We start from the raw sequence: 25926 nt of genomic DNA on the forward strand, positions 1-25926 counted from the left end.
CATAAATGAAATAATCAATAGTAATGCAATAATAGTAAGGGTCTTTAACACCTACAGTACACTAATATATAGATCATCTTAACAGAAAATCAACAAGAAAACAGTGGCTTTGAATAACGCATTGGACCAAATGGATCTAGCAGATACATTCATAACTTTCTATCCTAGAACAGCAGAACACACAATTTCAAGAGCACATGGAACATTCTCCAGAATAGGTCACATATTAGGCCACAAAATAAGTCTCAACAAATTCAACTTAAGTCATACTATGCATCTTTTCTCACTACAACATTATGAAACTAGCAATCAGCCACAAGAAAAAAAAAATCAGGAAAGAACCAAAACACATGAAAGTTAAACATGCTGCTAAACAATGAATGAATCAACCAAGAAATCAGAGGAAATAAAAAAAGTAGATTAAGTGAAAATGAAAATACAACAGTCCAAAAAACTTGGGAGTCAGCAAAAGCTGTTCTAAGAGGGAAGTTTAAAGTGATACAGGCCTACCTCAGTGGAAAAATCCCAAATAATCTAACCTTATACCTAAAGGATCTACAAAAAGGAACAAAATAAACCCCAAAAACCAGTAAAAAAAAAAAAAAAAAAGAAAGAAAGAAAGAAAGAAAAAGAAAGAAAGAAATGATGAAGATTAAAGCAAAAGTGAAATAGAAACTAAAAATAGAACAACGAAACCAAGAGCTGGTTCTTAGAGAAGATCAACAAAATTGCTAAACTTTTATCTACATCCTAAAGGGAGGGAGAGAACTCAAAATCAGAAGTGAAAGAGGAGGAACACTGATATTATATAAATACAAAAGATTGTAATGTTAGAGATTATATTCCAACAAATTGAACCCACCCAGAAGAAATGGATACATTCCTAGAAACCTAACTTCCCAAAACAGAACAGCAAGAAAGAAAATTTGAATAGACCAATTACCAGCAATGAAATTGAATCAGTAATCAAAAACTTGAGCAAACCAAAGTCCAGGACCAGAAGTCTTCACAGGTAAGTTCTACCAAACATTTGGAGAGAAGTAAATATTAAATATCTGTTATTAAAATATTCCTCAACCTAGAAGATGAAGGAAAAATTCCAAATTCATCGTATAAGGCCATCATCACCCTGATACCAAAGCCAGATAAAGACACCACCAAAAACAAAAACAAAAACAAAAACAAAAACTGCAGGACAGTATTTCTGATGAACATAGAAGCAAAAATCCTGAAAAAAAAAAAAATACTAGCAAACCAAATACAACAACTCGTTTTTAAAAAATCCTACACCACAATTAAATGTAATTTATTTTCAGGATGCAAGGGTGGTTCAATATTCACAAATCAACATGATACACCATATCAAGATAAATGATAAAAACCATATGATCACTTCAATAGATGCAGAAAAAGCATTTACCAAAGTACAACATCCATTCATGATTAAAAACCTTCAACAAAGTAGGGTTAGAGCAAACATACCTCAACATACTAAAGGCCATATATGAAAACCCACAATGGACATCATGCTAAAAGGTGAAAAATTGAGAGCTTCCCCCTAAGGTCAGGTAAAAGACAAGGATGTCCACACTCTTGACACTTTTATTCAACATAGTACTGAAAGTCCTAGCCATAGCAAGCTGACAAGAAATAAGAGGCATCCAAATTGATAAAGTAAAACTTCCACTATTTGCCAATGACTTGATACTATACATAGAAAACCCTAAAGACTCTAATTAAAAACAACAACAACCAAACACTATTAGAACTGATAAATGAGTTCAGGGAGGTCACAGGATATTAAAACAAAATTAGTACAAAGAAATCTGTTGTATTTCTATACGCTAATAAAGTAGCATAAAAAGAAATTAACAATTCCATTTATACTTGCACCAAAAATAATACCCAGGAATAAGCTTACCAAGGAGGTGAAAGACCTGTGCTCTGAAAACTAGAAAACCTCAATGAAAGAAACTAAAGAGGACACAAATGTAAAAACATTTCATGCTCATGGATTAGAAGAATATTGTTAAAATGTCCATATTATTCAATGCAATCCACAGATTTAATGCAATCCCTATCAAAATAGCAATAGCATATTCCACAGAACTAAAATCCAAAAATTTGTATAGAACCACAGAAGACCCCAAACAGCCAAAGCAACCTTGAAAAGAACAAAACTGGAAGTACCACAATCCCAAATATCAAGATCTACTACAAATCTGTAGTAATCAAAAACATATGGCACTGGCACAAAAATAGACATAGATCAATAGAACATAGTCAAGATCCCAGAAATAAACCCACAATTATATGGCCAATCATCGACAAAGGAGGCAAAAACATGTAATAGTAAAAAGGTGGTCTCTTCAACAAATGTTAGGAAAACTGGACACCCACATGAAAATAATGAAACTGGACTACTTTCTTAAACCATACACAAAAATAAACTCAAAATGGATTAAACACCTCCATGTGAGACCTGAAAACATAAAAGCCCTGGAAAGGAACACAGGCAGTAATGTCTCTGACATCATCCACAGGAACAATTTTCTATAGGCCTCCTGAGGCAAGGAAATAAGAGCAAAAAATAAACCCTTGGGGCTACATCAAAATGAAAAGCTTCTGCACAGCAAAAGGAAACAATAAAACTAAAAGGCAACCTACTGAATTGGTATTTCTGAATGACTTTTCCAATAAAGGGTTAGTATTCAAAATATATAGACAACTTATACAACAACTCAACACCCAAAAAACAATCCAATTTAAAAAATGAAATTATATGAGATTTACCCAAAGAAGACATCCATATAGACAACAGATACATGAAGAGATGTACATCACTCATTAGGGAAATACAAATCAAAACTATAAAATATCACCTCACAACTGTCAGAATGGTCAAAGTCAAAAACACAAGAAACAAGTGTTGGTGATGATGCAGAGAAAAAGAAATCCTCTTGAGCTGTTGGTAGGAACGCAAACTGGTGCAGCCGCTGCAGAAAACAGTTTGGAGTTTCCTCAAAAGGTTAAAAATAAATCTACCCTATGATCCACTAATTACAGTACTGGGTACTTACCCCCAAAATACAAAAACATTCATAAGGGATATGTGCACGTCTATGTTTATAACAGCTTTATTTACAATAGCCAAATTATGGAAGCAGCTCAAACGTCCAAAGAGATGAATGGATAAAGATGTAGTGTGTATATATCTACACACACACACACACACACACACACACACATATACATATACATACACACACGTAATAGATTATTCAGCTATAAAACATGAAATCTGGCCATTTGCAACAATATGGATGGAGTTAGTATAATGCTAAGCAAAATGAGTCAGAGAAAGACAAATACCATATGATGCCACTTAATCCGTGAAATGTAAGAAACAGATGTGGGGCACCTGGGTGGCTCATTCAGTTATGCATCCAACTTCAACTCAGGTCATGATCTCATGGCTCTTGAGCTTGAGCCCATGTCAGGCTCTGTGCTGACAAGCTCAGAGCCTGGAACCTGCTTCATAATCTGTGTCTCCCTCTCTCTCTGTCCCTCCCTGCTCATGATCACTAAAATAAACGTTTTTTAAAAATGAGGAAAGGCAGAGGAGTGAGGGACAAACCAAGAAATAGACTCTTTCTTTTTTTTTTTTGAGACAGAGAGAGACAGAATGAACGAAGGAGGGTCAGAGAAAGGGAGACACAGAATCCGAAACAGGCTCCAGGCTCTGAGCTGTCAGCACCGAGCCCGACGCGGGGCTCGACCTCACGGACCGCGAGATCATGACCTAACCTGAAGTCGGCCGCCCAACCGAGTGAGCCACCCAGGCACCCCATTATAGACTCTTAACTGTAGAGAACAAACTGATGATTACCAGAGCAGGTGTGGGGGGGAAATGGGTCAAATAGGTGATCGGGATTAAGGAGGGTAATGGGGATTAATTTGTCATGATGAGCACCAGGTGATGTATGAAATTTTTCAATCACTATGTTGTACACCTGAAACTAATATAACCTTGTATGTTAATTGCACTGGAATTAAAAATTTTAAATAATGCATGATAGAAATAAACACTTGTAACTGAAAAAAAAAGTGATAACATAGTTCTACATCAACTCTTAAAGTGCCCAATTCCCATTCTAGGACAACCTAAACATTGAAAAACAGGTTGGGGGGGTAGAATCATAGAATTTAAGTAATACTGCTGTTCTTTATAATATTTATATTAAAATTGTAGTTGTAAAATACTGTGAGCTAATGATTATAATGTGTGTATGCCTATTAATGTTTCCCCTGGAGTGTCCCCAAAATTGAATCTCCCAATTAAAAAAAACAACAACACTAATTTGAAAGGACATATTTACTCATATTTATTGCAGCATTATCTACCATAGCCAAGATGTGGAAGCCACCCATGTGCCCATCAATAGATGAATAAAGGTGAAATATGGAAATATAGGTGGATCATATATACAATATAATGAAATGTTACTTAGTCAATTAATGAGATCTTGTCATTTGCAAAAACACGGATGGACCCAGAGGATATTATGCTAAGCGAACTAATTCCTATAGAAAAAGAAATACCATAGGATTTTACTTATATGTGGACTTCTAAAAACAAAACAGTCTTATATACAGAGACAAGCTGGTGGTTGTCAGAGGGGTGGGGGAATGGTGATGGGCAAAATTGGTGAAGGGGATTGACAGCTTCAAACTTCCAGTCATAAAGTAAGTCATGGAGATAAAAAGTACATTTCTAGGGAATATAGTCAATAGTATTGTAATAACATTGTATGGCTACAGAGGGTAACTACACTTATCGTATTATGCCGAGAATTGTCCAATTGTTGTACACCTGAAACATTGTATGTTGATTATACTTCAATAGAAGATCATTCCTTTAAAAAGAAAAAAAATGTTGTAAAATATATATGCTCCAAAAACCCAAATACCAACACATATTAACCAATTATTAACAGACCTTAAGGAAGAAATGGACAACAATACAATTATGGGAGATTTCAAAACCCCATTGTCAGCAATGGATAGATCATCCAAACAGAAAATAAGGAAACAATGGAATTGAATCACATGCACAGCAAATGAACTTAACAGACCTACACAGAACATTCCATCATTATTTCAATACCAAAACCAGGTAAGGATACCACATGAAAACTATAGACCAATATCCCTGATGAATATAGATGGCAAAAAATTTTAATATTAGCCAACCCAACTGAACCACATATTAAAAGGATTATCCACCATGACCAACTAGAATTGATCCCTAAGATACAAGGGTGGTTCAACATACAAAAAAATAAATAAATAAATCATATCAATAAAATGGAAGATAAAAACCACATGATCATCTCAAACACAAAAACATTTGACAAATACCATTTTATAATAAAATCCCTTAACTGGGTATAGAAGGAACATACCTCAACATAATAAAAGCCATATATGACCAACTCGCACAACTTTATACTTAATGGAAAGAAATGGAAAGCATTTCTCCTAATATAGGGAGTAAGGCAAAGAAGTCCAGACTCTTACTACTCCTACTCAATATACTACTGGAAGTCCTAGTAAGAGAAATGAGGCAAGACAAAGAAAAAGCATCCAAAATCCTGAAGGAAGAAGTGAAGTTGTTATTTGCTGATAAGACCAAAATTTAGAAAATCCGAAAGAATCAGTCAAAAAATTATTGGAATATAAGAATACAATAACATAGAAATCAATTACATTTCTTTACACTAACGGGGCATCTGAAAAATTTAATTAATAAAGTATACAAGAAAGATCTGTCCAATGAAAACTATAAAACTTTGCTTTAAGAAATCAAAGACATGGGGGAGTTGCGGCAAGATGGCGGCTTAGGAGGACGCTGGGCTCACCGCACGTCCTGCTGATCACTTAGATTCCATCTACACCTGCCTAAATAACCCAGAAAACCGCCAGAGGATTAGCAGAACGGAGTCACCGGAGCCAAACGCAGACGAGAGGCCCACGGAAGAGGGTAGGAAGGGCGGCGAGGAGGTGCGTGCTCCACGGACTGGCGGGAGGGAGCCGGGGGGGAGGGGCGGCTCGCCGGCCAAGCAGAGCCCCCGAGTCTGGCTTGCAAAAGCGGAGGGGCCTGACAGACTGTGTTCCCACAACAAGCGCGACTTAGCGTCTGGGAGGTCATAAGTGAACAGCTCTGCTTGGAAAGCGGGAAGGCTGGAGGACAAAGGGAGGGAGAGCTGCTGAGCCCCCGGACGACAGAGCTCAGTTTGGTGGGGAACAAAGGCGCTCGCCAGCGCCATCTCCCCCGCCCATCCCCCAGCCGAAATCCCAAAGGGAACTGGTTCCTGCCAGGGAACTTGCTCGCTCCGCGCAAACACCCAACTCTGCGCTTCGGCGGAGCCAAACCTCCGGCAGCGGATCTGACTCCCTCCCGCTGCCACAGGGCCCCTCCTGAAGTGGATCACCTAAGGAGAAGCGATCTAAGCCTGCCCCTCCTGCCCCCGAGCACCTTGCCTACCCACCCCAGCTAATACGCCAGATCCCCAGCATCACAAGCCTGGCAGGGTGCAAGTAGCCCAGACGAGCCACACCACCCCACAGTGAACCCGCCCCTAGGAGAGGGGAAGAGAAGGCACACACCAGTCTGACTGTGGCCCCAGCGGTGGGCTGGGGGCAGACATCAGGTCTGACTGCGGCCCCGCCCACCAACTCCAGTTATACACCACAGCACAGGGGAAGTGCCCTGCAGGGCCTCACCATGCCAGGGACTATCCAAAATGACCAAGCGGAAGAACTCCCCTCAGAAGAATCTCCAGGAAATAACAGCTAATGAGCTGATCAAAAAGGATTTAAATAATATAACAGAAAGTGAATTTAGAATAATAGTCATAAAATTAATCGCTGGGCTTGAAAACAGTATACAGGACAGCAGAGAATCTCTTGCTACAGAGATCAAGGGACTAAGGAACAGTCACGAGGAGCTGAAAAACGCTTTAAACGAAATGCATAACAAAATGGAAACCACCACAGCTCGGCTTGAAGAGGCAGAGGAGAGAATAGGTGAACTAGAAGATAAAGTTATGGAAAAAGAGGAAGCTGAGAAAAAGAGAGATAAAAAAAATCCAGGAGTATGAGGGGAAAATTAGAGAACTAAGTGATACACTAAAAAGAAATAATATACGCGTAATTGGTATCCCAGAGGAGGAAGAGAGAGGGAAAGGTGCTGAAGGGGTACTTGAAGAAATAATAGCTGAGAACTTCCCTGAACTGGGGAAGGAAAAAGGCATTGAAATCCAAGAGGCACAGAGAACTCCCTTCAGATGTAACTTGAATCGATCTTCTGCACGACATATCATAGTGAAACTGGCAAAATACAAGGATAAAGAGAAAATTCTGAAAGCAGCAAGGGGTAAACGTGCCCTCACATATAAAGGGAGACCTATAAGACTCGTGACTGACCTCTCTTTTGAAACTTGGCAGGCCAGAAAGAATTGGCACGAGATTTTCAGGGTGCTAGACAGAAAAAATATGCAGCCAAGAATCCTTTATCCAGCAAGTCTGTCATTTAGAATAGAAGGAGAGATAAAGGTCTTCCCAAACAAACAAAAACTGAAGGAATTTGTCACCACTAAACCAGCCCTACAAGAGATCCTAAGGGGGACCCTGTGAGACAAAGTCCCAGAGACATCACTATAAGCATAAAACATACAGACATCACAATGACTCTAAACCCATATCTTTCTATAATAACACTGAATGTAAATGGATTAAATGCGCCAACCAAAAGACATAGGGTATCAGAATGGATAAAAAAACAAGACCCATCTATTTGCTGTCTACAAGAGACTCATTTTAGACCTGAGGACACCTTTAGATTGAGAGTGAGGGGATGGAGAACTATTTATCATGCGACTGGAAGCCAAAAGAAAGCTGGAGTAGCCATACTTATATCAGACTAACTAGACTTTAAATTAAAGGCTGTAACAAGAGATGAAGAAGGACATTATATAATAGTTACAGGGTCTATCCATCAGGAAGAGCTAACAATTATAAATGTCTATGCACCGAATACGGGAGCCCCCAAATATATAAAACAATTACTCCTAAACATAAGCAACCTTATTGATAAGAATGTGGTAATTGCAGGGGACTTTAATACACCACTTACAGAAATGGATAGATCATCTAGACACATGGTCAATAAAGAAACAAGGGCCCTGAATGAGACATTGGATCAGATGGACTTGACAGATATATTTAGAACTCTGCATCCCAAAGCAACAGAATATACTTTCTTCTCGAGTGCACATGGAACATTCTCCAAGATAGATCATATACTGGGTCACAAAACAGCCCTTCATAAGTTTACAAGAATTGAAATTATACCATGCTTACTTTCAGACCACAATGCTATGAAGCTTGAAATCAACCACAGAAAAAAGTCTGGAAAACCTCCAAAAGCATGGAGGTTAAAGAACACCCTACTAACGAATGAGTGGGTCAACCAGACAATTAGAGAAGAAATTAAAAAATATATGGAAACAAACGAAAATGAAAATACAACAATCCAAACGCTTTGGGACGTAGCAAAGGCAGTCCTGAGAGGAAAATACATTGCAATCCAGGCCTATCTCAAGAAACAAGAAAAATCCCAAATACAAAATCTAACAGCACACCTAAAGGAACTAGAAGCAGAACAGCAAAGACACTCCAAACCCATCAGAAAAAGAGAAATAATAAAGATCAGAGCAGAAATAAACAATATAGAAACTAAAAAAACTGTAGAGCAGATCAACGAAACCAAGAGTTGGTTTTTTGAAAAAATAAACAAAATTGACAAACCTCTAGCCAGGCTTCTCAAAAAGAAAAGGGAGATGACCCAAATAGATAAAATCATGAATGAAAATGGAATTATTACAACCAATCCCTCAGAGATACAAACAATTATCAGGGAATACTATGAAAAATTATATGCCAACAAATTGGACAACCTGGAAGAGATGGACAAATTCCTGAACACCCACACTCTTCCAAAACTCAATCAGGAGGAAATAGAAAGCTTGAACAGACCCATAACCAGCGAAGAAATTGAATCGGTTATCAAAAATCTCCCAACAAATAAGAGTCCAGGACCAGATGGCTTCCCAGGGGAGTTCTACCAGACGTTTAAAGCAGAGATAATACCTATCCTTCTCAAGCTATTCCAAGAAATAGAAAGGGAAGGAAAACTTCCAGACTCATTCTATGAAGCCAGTATTACTTTGATTCCTAAACCAGACAGAGACCCAGTAAAAAAAGAAAACTACAGGCCAATATCCCTGATGAATATGGATGCAAAAATTCTCAATAAGATACTAGCAAATCGAATTCAACGGCATATAAAAAGAATTATTCACCATGATCAAGTGGGATTCATTCCTGGGATGCAGGGCTGGTTCAATATTCACAAAGCAATCAACGTGATACATCACATTAACAAAAAAAGAGAGAAGAACCATATGATCCTGTCAATCGATGCAGAAAAGGCCTTCGACAAAATCCAGCACCCTTTCTTAATAAAAACCCTTGAGAAAGTCGGGATAGAAGGAACATACTTAAAGATCATAAAAGCCATTTATGAAAAGCCCACAGCTAACATCATCCTCAACGGGGAAAAACTGAGAGCTTTTTCCCTGAGATCAGGAACACGACAGGGATGCCCACTCTCACCGCTGCTGTTTAACATAGTGCTGGAAGTTCTAGCATCAGCAATCAGACAACAAAAGGAAATCAAAGGCATCAAAATTGGCAAAGATGAAGTCAAGCTTTCGCTTTTTGCAGATGACATGATATTATACATGGAAAATCCGATAGACTCCACCAAAAGTCTGCTAGAACTGATACAGGAATTCAGCAAAGTTGCAGGATACAAAATCAATGTACAGAAATCAGTTGCATTCTTATACACTAACAATGAAGCAACAGAAAGACAAATAAAGAAACTGATCCCATTCACAATTGCACCAAGAAGCATAGAATACCTAGGAATAAATCTAACCAAAGATGTAAAGGATCTGTATGCTGAAAACTATAGAAAGCTTATGAAGGAAATTGAAGAAGATTTAAAGAAATGGAAAGACATTCCCTGCTCATGGATTGGAAAAATAAATATTGTCAAAATGTCAATCCTACCCAAAGCTATCTACACATTCAATGCAATCCCAATCAAAATTGCACCAGCATTCTTCTCGAAACTAGAACAAGCAATCCTAAAATTCATATGGAACCACAAAAGGCCCCGAATAGCCAAAGGAATTTTGAAGAAGACGACCAAAGCAGGAGGCATCACAATCCCAGACTTTAGCCTCTACTACAAAGCTGTCATCATCAAGACAGCATGGTATTGGCACCAAAACAGACACATAGACCAATGGAATAGAATAGAAACCCCAGAACTAGACCCACAAACATATGGCCAACTCATCTTTGACAAAGCAGGAAAGAACATCCAATGGAAAAAAGACAGCCTCTTTAACAAATGGTGCTGGGAGAACTGGACAGCAACATGCAGAAGGTTGAAACTAGACCACTTTCTCACACCATTCACAAAAATAAACTCAAAATGGATAAAGGACCTAAATGTGAGACAGGAAACCATCAAAACCTTAGAGGAGAAAGCAGGAAAAGACCTCTCTGACCTCAGCCGTAGCAATCTCTTACTCGACACATCCCCAAAGGCAAGGGAATTAAAAGCAAAAGTGAATTACTGGGACCTTATGAAGATAAAAAGCTTCTGCACAGCAAAGGAAACAACCAACAAAACTAAAAGGCAACCAACGGAATGGGAAAAGATATTCGCAAATGACATATCGGACAAAGGGCTAGTATCCAAAATCTATAAAGAGCTCACCAAACTCCACACCCAAAAAACAAATAACCCAGTGAAGAAATGGGCAGAAAACATGAATAGACACTTCTCTAAAGAAGACATCCGGATGGCCAACAGGCACATGAAAAGATGTTCAGCGTCGCTCCTTATCAGGGAAATACAAATCAAAACCACACTCAGGTATCACCTCACGCCAGTCAGAGTGGCCAAAATGAACAAATCAGGAGACTATAGATGCTGGAGAGGATGTGGAGAAACGGGAACCCTCTTGCACTGTTGGTGGGAATGCAAAGTGGTGCAGCCGCTCTGGAAAGCAGTGTGGAGGTTCCTCAGAAAATTAAAAATAGACCTACCCTATGACCCAGCAATAGCACTGCTAGGAATTTATCCAAGGGATACAGGAGCACTGATGCATAGGGCCACTTGTACCCCAATGTTCATAGCAGCACTCTCAACAATAGCCAAATTATGGAAAGAGCCTAAATGCCCATCAACTGATGAATGGATAAAGAAATTGTGGTTTATATACACAATGGAATATTACGTGGCAATGAGAAAAAATGAAATATGGCCTTTTGTAGCAACGTGGATGGAACTGGAGAGTGTGATGCTAAGTGAAATAAGCCATACAGAGAAAGACAGATACCATATGGTTTCACTCTTATGTGGATCCTGAGAAACTTAACAGGAACCCATGGGGGAGGGGAAGGAAAAAAAAAAAAAAAAAGAGGTTAGAATGGGAGAGAGCCAAAGCATAAGAGACTGTTAAAAACTGAGAACAAACTGAGGGTTGATGGGGGGTGGGAGGGAGGAGAGGGTGGGTGATGGGTATTGAGGAGGGCACCTTTTGGGATGAGCACTGGGTGTTGTATGGAAACCAATTTGTCAATAAATTTCAGAAAAAAAAAAGAAATCAAAGACATGAATGTAAAGACATTTTCTGCTCAGGGATTGGAGGAATTTGTATTGTTAAAATGGCTGGACTACTGAAAGCCATCTGTAGAGTCAATGCAATCTCTATCAAAATACCAAAGAATTCTTCTAATTCTGTAAAGATGCCTAAGTTTGTACACAACCACAAGAGACCCCAGATAGCTAAAGCAATCCTGAGAAAGATAAAGCTGAAGGCATCAGGCTTATGGATTTTAAACTATACCATAATTCTATAGTAATAAAAATATGGTACTGGCACAAAGAGACACATAGACCAGAATGAACCCTGACAAATATGGTAAACTAATATTCAGTAGAGGAGCCAAGAATATCTAACGGGGGAAGGATGGTCTCTTCAACAAATGATGGTAGGGAAATGGGAAAGACACAAGCAGAACAATAAAATTGGACCCCTATGTCATACCACTCACAACAATTAAAAAAATAAAAATAAAAAACTTAACTATAAGACCCAGTACCATAAAACTCCTAGAAAAAGCTGTACAGAGGAAGCTTTGATATTGGTCTTGGCAATAATTTGGGGAAAGGGGCATGACGTCAAGAGCACAAAGAAAAACTGGGACTACATCAAATTCCAAAGCTTCTGCACAAAGAAACAAGAAATGAAAAGACAGTCTACAGAATGGAACAATATTTTTGGAAACCGTATATTAGCTAAGGCGTCAATACCCAAAATACAGAGAACAGTCAACTCAATAAAAATGATTAAAAAATGGGAAGAACTAAATAGACATTTCTCCAAAAAGGACATCAAAATCTCCAACAGGCACGTAAAAAGATGCTGAACATCGCTAATTATCAGGGAAACACAAAAGCTAAAATAAGATATTGCCTCACAACTGTTAGAATGGCTATGTCCAAAAAGAGACCAAAGAGGTGTAAGATATGGGGAAAGAGAGAACCCTTATGCATTGTTGGTGACTATATAGATCAGTCCAACAGCTGTAGAAGATAGTACAGAGGTTCTTCAAAACACTAAAATAGAACCACCATACACACCAGAAAATCCACTTCTGGATATAGAACCAAGGACATGAAAACAAAAACAGGATTTAGAGGAGATATATGCACCCCATGTTTATTGCTAACATTATTCATGATAGCCAAAATATGCAAACAACCCAAATACCCATCAATGGATGGATAAAAAAGATGCGGTGCATATATACAATAGAGTATTATTCAGTTACGAGAAGAAAAGATATATTTTCATTTGTGTCATGGATGGATCTTGAGCCCATTATACTTAACAGAATAAGTCAGGGAAAATACTGTAGGATATCACTTCTACGTAGAATCGAAAAAAGTCAAACTTGTAAAAAAAAAAAAATAGTAAAACAGTGGTTACAAGGGGATGAGGGGGTAAGATTGATGGTGTTTAAGAGCACAAACTTGTAATGAGTAGCAAATAAGCCATAGAGACCTAACGTACAACCTAATGTACAATGTACAACGTAATAGACAACATTGTATTATAGTTATCTAGCATGATCAATATTGATACATTGGCAATGATATTAAAACAAACATATCAAAGTAAAAAAAAGGGACGAAGCATTATTCAACAAAAATAGTTAACTTTTCAAGCTTAAGACAACATGGTTTCTCACTTGGAACAGCATACTCAATCATCATCAGCAGAATACAAAGAAGTCCCAGCAACATTATAGTGAGAGGACAAAATACTGAAGACAAAAATATCTTAAAAGCAACCTAAGGGGGGAGCCTGGGAAGATGGCAGAGTAGGAGAAGCCTAAGCTCACTGCATTCCAAGGATACACCTAAATAATAACCACATCAATGCAACTAACTCAGAAAACACCCTGAATACAGGCAGAATAGACTCCCCTCTCCACAGTTAATCAAAGAGAAGGCCTTATCAAAGAGGATCCACCCCATCCTACTCAGGAGTTCCTCCAAAGTGGATAGTGATGCATGTTGTTCTTCAAGCAGCCAGAGAGTGACCAGCACCACCTCAAAGCCACTCCCTGCCCTGGGGAGAAGGGAAGAGAACTACACACATTGCAGACCCAGCAGGGGGCTGGAGGCAGACAACCCACCTGAATGCCAGGTCCACCCACCAACAAAAACCTCACTGGGAGCAGCACAAGGAGAGAGCCCCATAGTTTTTGGTCTCTGCAACCCCAACAGATGGACTGGGGGCAGACATCTGGTCTGACTGCAAGCCTCACCCACAAATGAAAGCCTCTCAGGAGACAATGCAAGGAGAGCACCCTGCAGTTCCATGTGACCACAACCTCAGAAAATGGGCTGAGGGCAGGCACCTGGTCTGACCCAACTACAAGCCCAAGGACGCCCCAGACTGAACCCTTACCAGCTGAGGGACAAAATCCTGCCCATAACAGCCAAAGTGGGCCATTGCAGGTGACTTACTGGCAAACACAGCTCAGTCATAACCATAGGGCACACGTAACACAAATGGGAAACATCCCTCAAGTTCCAGGTTCTGGTTAACAGGGCACTTTGCACTCTCAGGCAGCACAGAGAGAAAGAGAGGGAGAGAAAGAGAGGGAGAGAAAGAGAGGGAGAGAAAGAGAGGGAGAGAAAGAGAGGGAGAGAAAGAGAGGGAGAGAAAGAGAGGGAGAGAAAGAGAGGGAGAGAAAGAGAGGGAGAGAAAGAGAGGGAGAGAAAGAGAGGGAGAGAAAGAGAGGGAGAGAAAGAGAGGGAGAGAAAGAGAGGGAGAGAAAGAGAGGGAGAGAAAGAGAGAGAGAGAAAGAGAGAGAGAGAAAGAGAGAGAGAGAAAGAGAGAGAGAGAAAGAGAGAGAGAGAAAGAGAGAGAGAAAGAGAGAGAGAAAGAGAGAGAGAAAGAGAGAGAGAAAGAGAGAGAGAAAGAGAGAGAGAAAGAGAGAGAGAAAGAGTAAGAAAGAGTAAGAAAGAGTAAGAAAGAGTAAGAAAGAGTAAGAAAGAGTAAGAAAGAGTAAGAAAGAGTAAGAAAGAGTAAGAAAGAAAGAAAGAGTAAGAAAGACAAAGAGTAAGAAAGACAAAGAGTAAGAAAGACAAAGAGTAAGAAAGACAAAGAGTAAGAAAGACAAAGAGTAAGAAAGAGAAAGTGTAAGAAAGAGAAAGTGTAAGAAAGAGAAAGTAAGAAAGAGAAAGTAAGAAAGAGAAAGTAAGAAAGAGAAAGTAAGAAAGAGAAAGTAAGAAAGAGAAAGTAAGAAAGAGAAAGTAAGAAAGAGAAAGTAAGAAAGAAAGTAAGAAAGAAAGTAAGAAAGAGAAATTAAGAAAGAGTAAGAAAAAGAGTAAGAAAGAAAAATAAAGAAAGAAAAGAAAGAAAGAAAAAGAAAATAGAAAAAGGAAAGCTTCCAAATTCGTTCTTTGATGCCAGCATTACCCTAATACAAAAAAAAAGATAAATACACTACAAAAAAGAAAGCTACAGGCCAATATCTGATGAACATAGACGGAAAAATCTTCAACAAAATATTAGTAAACCAAGTTCAACAAGACATTAGAAAAATTACTTGCCACAATCAATTAAGATTATTCCAGGGATGGAAGGCAATTTCAACATTTGCAAAACAATCAACATGATACATCATATTAACAAAAAAACATGATATATCATATTAACATGATACATACTTGCAAAAACAATTAGAATGATACATCGTAACATGATACATCATACTAACAGATCAACAAAGTAGGTTTAGAGGGAACATCTCCATACAATAAAGATCATATGACAAATCCACAGCTAACAGCATATTCACTGGGGAAAAATGGAGAGCTTTCCTCCTAAGGTTGGAAATAACAATGCCCATTCTCACTATTTTATTAAAAATGGTACTGGAAGTCCTAGCCACAGCAAGCAGATGAAAAATAAAAGGTATCCAAATTGGTGAGGAAAAGTAAAACTGTCACTATATGCAGGTGGCATCATACTATACCTAAAAAACCCTAAATACTCCAACAAACTACTAGAACTGAAATCAACTCAGTAAAGTCACAGGATAGACAATTAATATACAGAAGTCTATTGCATTTCTATATACTAATAATGAAGTAGAATAAATTAAAACAATGTCATTTACAATCACACCAAAACGAATGAAACACCTAGGAATAAACTTAACCAAAGAAGTGAAAGGCCTGCACTCTAAAAAGTATAAAACACTGATGAAAGAAGTTGAAGAGGAAACAAATGGAAAGATATTTCATACTCATGGATGGGAAGAATAGTCTTAAAGTGTCCATATTACCCAAAGCAATCTACAGATTTAATGGAATCACTATCAAAATACCAACAGCATTTGCACAGAATTAAAATAAATAATCTCGAAGTTTTTAATGGAACCACAGAAGACTCAGATCGCCAAAGCAATCCTGAAAAATGACAAAATTGAAGGTAACACAATCTTAGATTTCAAGATCCACTACAAAACTGTAGGAATCAAAATGTTGTGGTGTGGGCACACAAAAATAGACACAGATCAGTGAAACAGAGTCAAGAAATAAATTCATGCTTTTATGATAAAAAAAATCTATAGCAAGAGAGGTAAGAATATACCATGGGGAAAAAGTCTTCAACAAATCGTGTTGTGAAAACTGGACAGCTACATGAACAAGAATGAAACGGGACCACTTTCTTCTACCATACATAAAAAAACTCAAAATAGATTAAAAACCTAAATCTAGGATTAAAAACCTAGATCTGAAACCATAAAAGTACTAGAAAAAAAAACATAGGGAGTAATTTCCTTTACATCATCTATAACCACTTTTTTAAAGATAGGTCTTCTCTGGCAAAGGAAAGCAAACCAATATTAAACTATTGGGACTATACTAAAATAGCTTTTTCACAGCAAAGGAAATCCTCAATAAAAACAAAAAAAAAATCAACCAACTGAATAAAAGATATTTGTAAATGATATATCCAATAAGGAGTTAATATCCAAAATATATGAAGAAGTTGTAAAGTCAACATCAAAAGATAATCCAATTAAAAATAGGCAGAGGAACTGAATAGGCATTTTTCTAAATAAGACATACAAAGGGCCTACAGACACGTGAAAGGATGCTCAACATCACTCAAAAATGCAAGTCAAAACCAGAATGAGCTATCACCTCACACTTGTCAGAATAGCTAAAATCACAACACAAAGAAGGCTGAGAAAAAGGAACCCTCAAGCACTGTTGATGGGAATGCAAACTGGTAAAGCCACTGTGGAAAACAGTAGAGAGGCTCCTCAAGATGTTAACAGAATTACTGTATGATCCAGTAATTCCACTACTGGATATTTGCCCAAAGAAAACAAAAACACTAATTTGAAAGGATGTATGCACCTCTATGATTTATTGCAGCATTATTTACGATAGCCAGAATATACAAGCAACCAGATGCCCACTGATGGATAAACGGATAAAGAAGATTTGGCTTACGGAATATAACTCAGCCATAAAAAAAGAATGAAATCTTACCATTTACACTAACATGGATAGATCTAGAGGGTATAATGCTAAGTGAAATAAGTCAGAGAAGGACAAGTACCATCTGCTGTTACTCATATGGGGAATTTAAGAAAACAAATGAACAAAAGAGACAAACAAACATGGAGACATCTTAAACATGGAGAATAAACTGGTGGTTGCAAGAGGGGAATTGGGTGGGGGATGGAGGAGATGTGAAAGGGATTAAAAGAACAATTATTTGTAATGAGTAATGTATAGAATTGTTGAATCATTTATTGTACACCTGAAACTAACAATGTTAATTACACCTGCATTAAAAAAAAAAAGACAAGTGGCCTACAAAGGGATAGTAATTAGACTGATAACATTTCACATTAACATCAATGGGTACCAGAATTACATTTCCAACAGGCCAAGGGAATGTATCAACCTAAGAATTTTATACCTAGATAGTCTATCACTATGTTCAATAGGGTAGCCACAAGTCAAATGTGGCTATTGAGCACTTGAAGTGTGGCTAGTTCAAATTGAGGTGTGCTATAGATGTAAAATGTACTCTTGATTTCAAAGACTTATTCACATTCCTGTTTTCTTAGCATCTTATATTTATATTGATTACATGTTTGGATATTTTGGGTAAAATAAATTCTGTTAACATTAAATAGATTTTTACTGTTTAAATCAACCCTATTAAGTTCTATCCAGTAACTAAAATTCACCACCTTCCTCCAACCTCACCACCTTCCACAACCTTGTACTTTTAGCACTTTCTTGGTTTCAAAATACACATTTATTTGTAGACTAATTTTATCTAGTTCACTAAAATAAACCCCATAAGGACAGACAGCCTATCTGCCACATTCACCCTATATGCTCAGCCCCGAGCACAGTGTGAATCAGGCACCCTCTATTACTCTTATGGTTAAGACTGTACTTCAGCACTAGGTGACAGTTTTTGAATCTATCTCCATGGGTGCTTCCTATCTGATCTTGGGGCAAATTACTTAACTTTTATGAGCTTTGATTTCTTTGGTTTTAAAGAATATACTTTCCTAGCCTTCAAGCTTTTTATAGGAAAAAAAAAGAAATAGCTCATAGGTTAGATCCTTCTGATGCTTTTTAATTTGTGTCTGGGTCTTAATTTATCAAGGGGATGGCATGAAGAGGTCAGTACCATTGAAAACTAAGTTCCCCTAGAAAGGAGAAGCATGGCCTGCATTACCACATGGGAAAGCACTGGTGTTGGTTAGGAGGAAAAGCTGGAGCCATGGGAAAGCACAGAACAGATTTTATTGGGGTTTCCATGGGAACAACATGATAGAGCAGGGTAAACTTATTAGGACTGGCTCGTTTGAGTAATTCCAGTGGGCTTTGAGGCATAAGACATCCACTAGCGATCTGATACCTGGCTGTGGGTAATTTAGGGCAGAAAAATATTGGCTTCATTTTTGAGAGAAAGGAGTAGTTTCATATATGGACTCAAGATAGAACAGTTTACGTATATAAGGCATGTTCAAAGGCAATTTATATACTATCTCTAGGAATTGGCTAGTTCTGTGAGGGGCAGTTTTCACCCATACAGCAAGAAAGTGTATGCCCCTCACCCATACTGCTGCCAAAGATATTAAGTCATCATAAAATTTAAAAACATGATTAATATACTTCTGAGCCCCTGGTATCCTTCAAAAGAGTAACTTGCAGGTCAAAATAGCCACTCTCTTGTTTTTGAGACAATTCTGCCTTTTTAAGACTTCTGTTGAACCACTTGTCCTGAGAGAGAGTACTTATACCTAAAGCACCCTACCCACTTATTAACACCCCAACAAGCTAAATGCTATGTTCTGCCCTAATGCTGATCTTCTGGAACACTCCCTGGCTCAGTCTATCACCAGCTCCCAAGATACTGTGGAAGAAATTATTGCAAATTATTCTGCACATTCAAGGAAATGCTATTAGGCATTCCTTTTAAAAAAAAAGTCGGGGGGGGGGAGATCTAGTTTACTTTAAGTTGCAGAAGCCACTCACAGTGACTTGAGCAGAAAAGCAGAACCTATTACAAGGATACAGAAGTATCCCAGGAACCTACACTCAGCTGGACCCAAAGAATGAACCAGATCAGGGAAGTCAAGTAGATACTCTCACCTCCAATCCTCTTTGTTCATCTACTCTGTGCTGCTTCTACAGACTACTGTGCTTTGCTACTTCAGTGCACATTGCAGGTGAAGGGTCGACCACTGGAGCTCATTGGCCCAGTGTGGGTGAGGAACCTATCTCTTATTTAATGAGTCACATTATCCAAAATGGCCACGAAACAGTCTCTGCTATGGAAAAGGTAATCATGAGCCAAGCAGATAAAAGTGATCACCATGATAGAATAGTTTGGAAAATTCTGGTGAAAATGCTGGTTAAGTTAAGCAGAAGGTTTCACACCATACATCTAGTGTTCACTGCTCACTAAGAGGATGATAAAGTGGGGTGCCTGGGTGGCTTAGTTGGTTAAGTGCCTGACTTGATTTCAGCTCAGGTCATGATCTCATTGTTCCTGAATTCAAGGCTGGCATCGGGCTCTGCACTGACAGTACAGAGCCTGATAGTGATTCTTTCGTTTCCCTCCCTCTCTCCCTCCCTTCCAAAAATAAACATACATTAAAAAAAAATTTTTAAAGGATAATAAAGTATGCACTGTTAACCAAACTTCTTAAACTCCAAGCATCTTCTCCCTCCACCCCCAAAGTTATTTACTATACAGCCAGTGTCCTTAAGAATACAGTTGCTATTCAGAGACTGTGGCATATTTTCAAGTTTCTAAAGTGTTTTGCCCATATGGCAGAAGTTCAAAAAGTTTGTTTTCTGTCATTTTATCTGTTTATCTTACATAGTAGATAGATGGGGGAGTTGGAGGTTACAATTTCATGAAAACAGACCCAAGAAGAAAGTGGCAACTCTAAAGTCCCTGCCTAAAATAGTCAAAGTTTACACTAGACCATTCCTCCAACTGTCTCATCTTACAAGACCAAGAAAGCTGAGTGACCCAACATCAAACAGCCAAGTTGGTAGCAAAGATAAAACCAGAACCATAGCATGACAAGTAGAGTAACAGTAGTCCAATCTTGGAGGTGTTCAAGGTAGAGATCTGATTTTTCAAATATCTGCCAAGACTTCTTTGAGCTAACTGGCACATAGCTACTATAGAAGCAACTGGATTTTATAAGAGTAAGGAATTTAAACAAGCTCAGGGATGTAATCTGTGTTTGCCAGACCAAGCTGAGTCTCCAGAGACTCTGAAATCATATTCTTCACCTCCACACTGACAGCCACAGAAGCAGCCTGTACTCAGAATGCACTCACACTGGGAGCCTTGTGGAGTGTTTAATCCTTAATTTAAATCCTAATGATTATTCAGCCTATTTGAGAGTTTAACTCAGTCATCAAAGGTTAAACTGCCTCCGGGTTCTGCGTGCAACAAGGCAGGAAATTAGCTCCTCAGTCCTGAATCCAAGTGGAAATAAAGATGGGCAAGTGAGAAACTGACTCTGCCTTTGTTCAAAGGACCCCACCTAAAGCTATACAGAAAGGAAGGCACACCAGGACACCCTTCCAGCATCTCCAGTGGAAAAGAAAAAAAAAAACGCCATCCCTCAATGCCTGGAGAGTACAAATCCTTGTAGGAAGGCACACCAGTACCTGGATGGATGGCAGATACCTCTTGCCCCCTGCCCCTCCACACCCAAATACCGGTCTTTACATCCAGTGCAGAAAAGGATATGTTGTGAGAAGACCCCCATCTTTGGCCATCACATAGCAAACAGCTCCCAGCATGAATATTTTCTGGGCTCAAAACCTGTTCCAGGAATGGTTTTAAAGTAGACTCACCCTTGACGCCTTCTATCACCCAGTGGGAATAGATCACATAATGGTACATGTCCATCAAAATGATGAAACAGAAAGCTTTTTGCCAAGCACTAGCCTCCCAGTCCAGTAGTTTATGTACATATACACCTGGGGATAGAAACATTGCAGGAAATGGAAGGGGCTAGAAGAATAAAAGCCACAGCAGGAAGAACCTCCCCACCCCCCAGAACACTAAATTGACGTTTCTTCTCAAAATCCATCTTCCTGAATAAGTATTAAGCCCCCACTCACCAGGACCACCTCTTCTCCCCACTTATCCCTGCATGGCACCCAGCAGAGCTATCAGAGGCCATTTGCTAGGTGTTGGATTAGGGTAAATTTTACAGGACACGGAATCGACACTTGATGGCTTTTGGCTGATTGATTGTCAGAGATAAAAATACATCAGGCACCCTTGGAACTGGAGAAGTTTATAATGATCTGTCTAGGCAGATCCCTACTCTGCACCCAGCCACTTCTGAAAGTGGAGGCAAGCCCATGGAGGGCTCCTCCAATCTTTCAGCTGTGTTGAAGATGGTTTCTTCCTTGGCTTCATATGAGGTTAAGTCTTTCCACATGTGTTTCATCTTTGCTTGATTTCTAAGCATTGCCTTGTGGCTATTGCTACCACCATATCAAACCAGTAGCTGGATCAGCTGGGCATACAAGTGTCACAGATCCTCTCTCTCCCTCCCCCTTTACTAAGTTGATTTGGTGGGGAATTCAAACATGGAAGGACCTTTATTTTCCTTTGGTTTACATAATTTTATCTCCTCATATTTAAAGGAATATTGGTTCATTATCATGTTTGGAAAACTCAGAAAAATAGCAACTCCTCCTGCAAACCAACCATAACACCACCAAAATAAAATTATTGGCTAACCCTGCCTTTGGTCCCTTTAGTATACACATTCACACCTGTATAGAAAAATCAAGGACTAACATTTATTCAGCGCTATGATGTGCCCAGTACTTTGGTAAGGGTTCCCAATTCAGTATTACATTCGCATAATTCAAGGTAATAAATACTATTTATAATCTTCATATGTGATTATACTATAGATGCAGTGTTTTCCAGGTTTTTGCTTTTAACATTAAAACATTTTCCACTTTACTAAAATTCGTGTGGTATCTTTAATGATTTTTTACTTTAGACATACTTTGAAATGTCTGAAAGGATTTAAAAGTTGTTTCCATTTTTAATAACACGGATGAATATCTTCATGCATAAATATTTCTTATACTTAACATTATTTAAGAAAGTTTCTCAGAAGTGCAACTACCAGATCAAATGAGTATAAATATTTAGAAAGATTTGTTCAGTTGTTTGTAGAACTTATCCCCATGATTTAAAGCAATTTTATGTAATTTAAAGAACAAAATATCCATCACTGTCAGAAGTTACTAACTATATTATCCTGCTAAGAATAAAACAGTGTTTGAAATAATTTTTAAACTCCACAAACATTTCACCCAAACATTCACACAAAACTAAAAATTCTACTTAATATACTATTGAAGATTCTTAAATTGTGTTAATATAGTGCAGGTTGCTTGTGAGTTGTTTGGGAAAATACAGAGAACCATAAAGCATCATTGATAGTCACAATAGCACCCAGAGACTGTCAGTTTTTAGGAATGGAAAGAAACCCACTGAAATTTTAATAGAGAAATTAGATAGATAGTATTTTATATACTTTGTCACTGAATATTACACAATACAAAACCTCCTAAGGAATCTGGGTCCTTCTACTCAAATGTTTCCCAGAAGTGTTGTACAACTAGACACTCCCCACAGCTTTTGGGGAACGTGCCTTCAGGCTGCCCCAACAACTGGCAAACAATGTTCTCCACAGACCTGCTTAAGAACTGAAATATGGGGGCACCTGGGTGACTCAGTCAGTTAAGCATCCAACTTTTGGTTTCGGCTCAGGTCAGGATCTCATGGTTTCGTGAGTTTGAGCCTCACCTCGGGCTCTGTGCTGGCAGCATGGAGCCAGCTTGGGATCCTCTCTCCCTTCCCTCACCCCCACTCGCACCATCTCTGTCTCTGTCAAAATAAATAAATAATGAAGACTGGAAAATAAAAAGAACTAAAATGTTTAGTAGGGAAGGGAGGCCTTTCCCTACTAAATCCCAGATCATAAATACAAGAAACTTCTCTGGTAGATATAGCTGTTGTGTCAGACTGAATGACTGAGCATTTGCTCTTACACTGAACAAAATACCCATCAGTTCTCTGTTGACCTGGGGAAGGTGACAGATTTCAAGAAAATGAAACTTTGACCAGGGACAGATGCCTCTTGGTTGAGCAGCAGGAACCGACTTTGATGACTGTAGCTTGTCAAGAACTGTCAGACAGAGTATGCTGCTGCTGGAGGTATTTTTAGAAGCCTAATCCAGCTGGGAAGGGGCAAAGGGGAATCTAGTTTTGTACTTAGGTTCAATGACAAGCAGTTTAACTTATTGAAATAATCTTCTGACCTCAACTCTGGGGAGAGGACCCTGCATTGATTGTTGGGTGCTCCCTCACCCCCCAGAGCAGCTCTCCCAGCCTGCAGAAAGCATGCCACTCAGGCTCATCCAGAGCCTTTGCTCATGGTTCTCAGTGCTCATCCTCACTTCAGAGTAGAAAGATGTGAAGGCCTGGAGGAGATCAAGCAGTGCCTGGTCTCCCCGTTTGTTGGCACTTACCAGCAAGCAGGCTGCAGTAGCTGGGGCTGACAAGGACCAGGACAAAAAATGAACTTTTCAACTGTAAAAGAACAGTGACTACCCAAGTGGGCTCTGTAGCATTTTCATTGGTTGATGTGACTCTCATATAGACCCACCCCAACTAAGCATTTTTAGCAAGTTAGAGATGGGACTTAGAAATAATGTGGGTCAATACAAACTGCCATCCTTTGTAGGCTTAGCACTACCAACTAATACCATCCCCAAAGTAGACTTAGAGCATTTGAAAGTGTTGCCACAATGTAAAATTCAGGGGATTTCACATAGAAGTCCGGATTTGGGGCTTACCTTGAAAAATTAGGCAGTCTTCCAGCACTGGGCTCCTATTCTTGCAATGACAAAATGGGCTGCCCTCCTTCAGGAGTCTTCTGTCTCCAGTCTGCCACAGTCTCCCCCATTTCTTATTATATTACATACTTCTTATCTAGAAAGACCCTCATTTCCTAGGGCTCCGTTGACAGACAAGAAAGTTGACCTCTAGAGATGCTTACCCCTTTTCCAAGGTGAATTTATCATCCTTGCTCCATCCCTCTTAGCCTCCGGCACCCTTCCATCCACAACTACATCCTGTTTACAAGATCTCAGCAAAAGTCTTCAACATGGCTTTTATAAGCCAGTAGGATTCCTTCCCTTTGAAAGCCCAGCTGATCTCTCTCTCTCTTCATTTTTGAATTAAGGTCCTTCTTCGGTTAGCAAAGTGAATGGGGGTGAGGTGGGGAGACTAGCACTCTTCAATAGATCGCTGTAACTGATTACTCCCAATGATTGAAAACATGTGCGATCTCTTTAACCTCAATTGTGCATGAGAATCAGATGCCCTGGCCCCACATCAGACCAATCAAAATCTCTGAGTCCGGGTGTTGGTATTTTTTTAAAGCTCCTCAGATGATTCCAATGTGCCATCATAGTTTCTGATCACACTCTGAGATTGTTGACCCATTCTTTGTGCTTATTACTCATGAGCCCTCCTAGGTAATTCATATTAATTTGAGGGGTTCTAGAAACTTTCCTCATCTGGAAAATGAGAAGGATAGATCCGTTTCATGATATCCAACTTGGGATGCTTTGCCCCTCGGCATCGACAAAGGAAATTATGAGGTCGTTGAGCTACTTTCAGTACTACAAAATATCCAGTAGAAATTGCACACTTATCCATGTTAAGGCTACATATGTTAATGAAGATGTTAAGTTTTGGGGAATGGGTGGCTCAGTCGGTTAAGTGTCCTACTTTGGCTCAGATCATGATCTCGCAGACCATGAGTTCGAGTCCCGTGTTGGGCTCTGTGTTGACAGCTCAGCGCCTGAACCTTCTTCGATTCTGTGTCTCCCTCTCTCTCTGCCCCTCCCCTGCTTGCACTCTGTCTCTCTCTCACAAATAAATAAATATCAAAAAAATTTTTTAATTAAAAAAAAGTTGTTTCTTTGCTTTTGCCTGAAATTACATTTACCTGATGTGATGATTCTACTTTCAAAATATCAGGTTTGTGGGAAGAGGGTAAAGTACCCCTGGAAAATATAATGAGGAAGGAGAGGGGAGTTGAGAGAGACAGAAAGGAAGGAAAAAGAGAATTTGGGCTCTGACAGTTATTTCAACAGTTTCTTCTAGTTCTGGCATTCTGTGGTTTGATGGTGACACCTAGAAAGAGAAAGATGACTTCTGAGGAAGTCTCTAGTCTTGGAACACCCCCTCCCTTAAAAGAATCATATTCTAACACAACACATTTTAAACAAGACTCTATCTTAGTACCCTTCTTTGTGAAACGCTCTACCCTTGGAAGTCAACACCTCTGAAAGGAACTGGTCCTGAATTCAGGGACCTCATAGAAGGAGGCCTGGTTTACCTTAATGAGCCCAGCAGTTTGACAGCCAGAACTGGGCAAGATGACAGGGACAAGAACAATGTTGTCAGGATACATGTCAGTGGGCAGTGACAGAAAATAAAACGTTTTGCTACATGACAGATAAGTGCTCCCTATCTACCAGCTTTTGTCTCTATTCAAACATAAGTGTTAAATTAT

This window comes from Prionailurus viverrinus, chromosome B3 (assembly GCF_022837055.1).
Source record: "Prionailurus viverrinus isolate Anna chromosome B3, UM_Priviv_1.0, whole genome shotgun sequence".
NCBI lineage: Eukaryota > Metazoa > Chordata > Mammalia > Carnivora > Felidae > Prionailurus > Prionailurus viverrinus.